Below are 4894 nucleotides of genomic sequence, written 5' to 3'. Positions count from 1 at the left end.
CAAGCAAGAAAGAACCGAGATGGCCTAGTGGTTTGAAAGCGTTATTCTTAACCGATGATCATGGGTTCAAACCCGGGCCAGCACTACCGAATTTTCATGTTCTTAATTTGTATTTACAATTCATCTCGTGCTTGACGGTGAAGGGAAACATCGTGAGGAAACCTGCATGTGTCTATGCCACATGTGTATTCCACCAACCCTGATTGAACCAGCGTGGTGAAATAAGCTCCTAACCTTCTCCTAAAAGAGAAGAGGCCTTAGCCGAACAGTGGGACATTCAGAGGCTGATACTGCTACTGTTACAGTTATGCAATCTTAATGCAATCATTTAAATATTGTACCGAACACCGCTGCTATAAATGAATGTAAAAAATAAAATAAAAAATGCAAACATCATTATTTATAACAATAAGCTGTTGTTTATTGGTAATATAATTTTACATACATATTGCGTGGGCATAATTATTCTAAAAATCAATATTCATTACGCATTAGAAAAACAAGACTAATTAACAATTCTTTCTTCACATACAATAAAATGAATATTTCATAAATTATTAATTACCTGTGTACGCCCACGGCTTTATAAAAACGCTCAAAATTGTTGTACCGCTGATGGCTTTAAAAACAACGTTATTAGTTGCGACAACAATCACCTTTATTATATTAATAATTAAGTTTAATATTCCTCGTTAGGTTATATATTTTGCGTTGCTCATTACCAAGCCCTCAGTAATTCATCATTCATATAACAGCCGAACATAAATAATACGGTTGGTGTTATCCGCTTTGTAACATTATTATAACCCGTATGAATTGTTTTATTTATGCCTTGCGTTACAGGAAATAATATCATGCTGAATATTGTATAGTGGTACCAAAATATGATGTTCATTTTTGTGTAACATTAACCATTATAAATCCTGTATAACGTACGTACGTTATCTGTAAAGATTATGTTGTCGTGTGGACGTCACATTTAATTAAAAAACTTAACAATAAAGAAGATGTATAGTAAATACTGAGCATTTTATATCAACCACCTCTTTAGTCAAATGGCTAGATTATAAATCTGCAGATTGAGCTCAAAAACCGAACTGGGCCAATAAAAAGTTATTGAGATTTTCTATCAAGATATTCTCAGAGTGTGGGAGTTGGTACTGTTGTTAGCGTTGTCTATGAAGCATTTTGATCTGCGCCTGGACTTCGATCGTGTCGGATGCCTACCTATTAGATTATGAGATTGAGAGAATAAAAATTGCAATAGCATTTGGGAATATACTTTCATGTTCACGGTAATATATCCAACGCAATTTGATTGTATCCAATGCAAATGGCCGCCGTAACTGAAATCCGTTCAGAGGACTTCATCGTCATCACTATCAACACAATACACTAATATCTCATAATCAGTGGATAAAATCGAATAATTTATTCTGAAATGAAAAAGTAATCTTAAGTGATATCAACCTTTTCTACATCCACCTATCAGTATACGAATAACAAGGTTATATTCCAGTCGTAAACACTACTTTACAGCTGAGTATATTTGCCCCTAAACATAAATATATGCCGAAGGTTGAGAGCCGCTTCGTTATTAAACATGGTAGGTTATGTTTCTAACATAATTTACTGTTATGAGTGTTAGTGCCAACGATTGCCGACATTTGATGGGATTATTCGTACGAATCTAATCATTATTTATTTATATTAAAGCTCAAATCCGCTTGTAATGGTTTGATTAATATGCGACATAATATCGAAGTGGATTTTATTAACGATATTTAAGTGGGTGATAATAATTACCGTTCACAAATCAGTTGAACGTATATCATATTGATGGTAGTAATTTAAATTTGAAAAATTAACAAAATGGTTATATAAATAATAAGAAATATGAATTTAATTCTACGTTACATAGGAAAAATAATAAAATATGTTAATCAGATGATGACAATACTTTATTTTCCTTTGTGTCTGATGTTGTTCTATTGAGAAGTTTACGGTTTTAATGATATTGGATAAGACAAATTACGAATTAATTATATACATACATAACTCTAAAAGACTTTTTTGCATATCATTGGAAGGCGGATTGGCATATCACCTGATGGTAATTGACCCATAGACATATGAAACCTTGAAAATTAAGATGTTATGTCCTTTGTGCCTGTAGTTACACTGGCTCACTAACCCTTCTACATCGGAACACAGCCATATTAAATTTTGGTGTTTGGCGATAGATTATCTGATGAGTGGGTGTTATCTGCCCAGACGGGTTTACAGAAAACACTACCACCAAATGAAATCTTAGATGAACATGTGTAGTCAGACTTATTAAAGAGCAAGAACAACTTCGAATTCCACTAATGTAACTAAATCTTAGATTTTAGTACAAATAAAAAAAAAACTAAATGACTGACTACTTAACTGAACCGATAAGACATATATATTTGGAAAAATTGAGTTTCGTTTTGCAGAGATTGAACAATGCACACCTAGAAGAGATTTTGCACCTTCTCATCCTCAATGTAATCCGACTCGTTCAATATATCATGAATTTAAAAACACCAAGATATGTAATTCATGGTTTATGAAAAAATGCTTAGTTAACAAAAAAACTACCTGTATAATATATTTGCATAGATATCCGTTCATAGGAATGACATTACAATCAGAAAAACAACAACTTACGTTGTATCGTGTTATATAAAGCATGACTCATGAAGCAAGTTTTTATGCTTTATTATGCTACGCTATTAATTCAATAGACTTTGCAATAAAATTATAAGTTTATAATTTTTCATATTTAAAATTCAAATGAGTCATTGTAATCAATGTATAATTGACAGGGTGATAAATCTTGAAAATATAAATTCAATAAATAATTAAAATTTAAAATCGGCTCGCCTAACACCAGACGTTTCAATTAATCCGCAATACAAGATGGTGGTAATATTTCATCATAGAATATGAAATGCACACGCAGATTTGCTAAACGAATTAAATTTTACCATTCAAGTAAGATAGTTACTTAATATAGAAATATAACAGAAATTTTATGATGATATCAAGCGACAATAATCTTAGGGAATGATACAATTTTTTAACAATAATTTATTATCTAATTAGGTTACAAATGGTTTTGAGATAGTTCGTGTTATGTGAATTTCAACCACGGTGACTATTTCCGAATGCTATAGTGTATATTGCAGTACACAAGTGAATGCGCAAGTACATGTGCAATGTGCTTTCTCTACTTCTTCATTTAATTGCCCGTTGGGACGGGATATTGGGATACGGGATTGATATTGTGTTTGTATTCTCTCCGGTGTGGAAGCTCAACACTGCCAACTTACTAACTCCTGGTTCTTACTGGGATTTATTTTGTTAAAAGAATCGAATTACCTTCATATTAGTCTAACCTATGATTTCAGCTTCAGGATCTACGACATTATAATCCGAGATGTTAGCTATCTAACATCATTATCATAATCCTCTCCGAGGTCTCTCACTGTACCAAAACATTCAAGCACGTAACAATTCTGTTAAAAACTGTCCTGTCATATTTCTTGTTTTGGCTTTATATTCTGTCATTTATTTATCATTATCTCCTTTTTTTTGCTTTACTACTACATTTTTAAAATCACTAATATATGAACATTATTATACAAATATCATGGCATGGTATATCAATATTTTTTTGGAAAAAAATCTTTTTGTACTTCTGTTAATCAAATATAATATTCTTTGCACCAATATTTCAACAAGGTCTGTAGTGGCGCAACACCTGCAGGCGAGCGAGTCTGATTTATCGGCCCGTTTGTTCCACTGTCGCTGCCTCCCACACTTGATGGTTTTACTTGCGGATGATTGGTGGGTCTTTTGTTCAAGCTTTTGTAAAGCCAATTGTAAAATGTTCAATTTTGACAGCGTATTTATATTGAGAACGTGCAGCGGTTGCTAGACGTCACTTGCGTTAATCATCCTGAGCTGGCGTTGAATCGTTTATTTATTGCTTCATCGAATGGATACACTATTTGCCCATTAAAATTAAACGTTCTGAAACTACATGGTTTCACGAAGAAATAGCATTTTTTTCTCTATTTAATCCAAGTTACGTGACAGTAACACTAATTATTACAGTCAATTTCCTAGTCTAGCTTTTTTGTATTTAAGAAGCATTGATTTCAAATTCCTCGAACGTTTTTTTCGTAAATTATATTCTATTGACTTACGTGATCCAACACATTCAAATAATATAATAGCAGGTGTAACAGAGTCATTAAATTTTTCAATTTATTATGAATTATAACCTTTTTGGATCTGACAGCACAAATAGCGAGTTAGTAATTAACGCACATCCAATATATCGTGATAAGACGCCATTCGTCGCGGCATTAGCATACGTGAATTATTTCATTACACCATAAATAATTTAAAAATAATACCCCACAACACGCTACCCAAAGTTATGAGCCTCTGGAGATGTATTTATGAAGTCACACCTTATATTTTTAGAATGTGTATCTTGTTCGTATGTGATAAAGTTGGTTTTAGAATGTTCTCCTTTGAAACACAGCGGTATTAAACATTTAACTGTGGTGTTGGTATTTAAAAAATATGTAGTTTATATAAACGATTATATATCTTAACATGTAGCAGGTAGACTATAGACTTGTATACTTTATGACTATACGGTCTATGCATATAAATAAAAAAAAACATTGTTTTATACATAAATTCAGCGAAGACCGAAAGATTGATTAATATATGCAATACTCACGATTTTCTTATCAAATAGAATTTTGCGTTAGAAATTGAATATCAAATCTTATCAGCCATCTGGAAAAAAGTGCTATTAAACGATAAGATCGATTAATTATTGCACTTG

The sequence above is a fragment of the Nymphalis io genome, chromosome 6 (assembly GCF_905147045.1).
Source record: "Nymphalis io chromosome 6, ilAglIoxx1.1, whole genome shotgun sequence".
Classification (NCBI taxonomy): Eukaryota; Metazoa; Arthropoda; class Insecta; order Lepidoptera; family Nymphalidae; genus Nymphalis; species Nymphalis io.
This window is presented reverse-complemented; position numbering follows the sequence as displayed.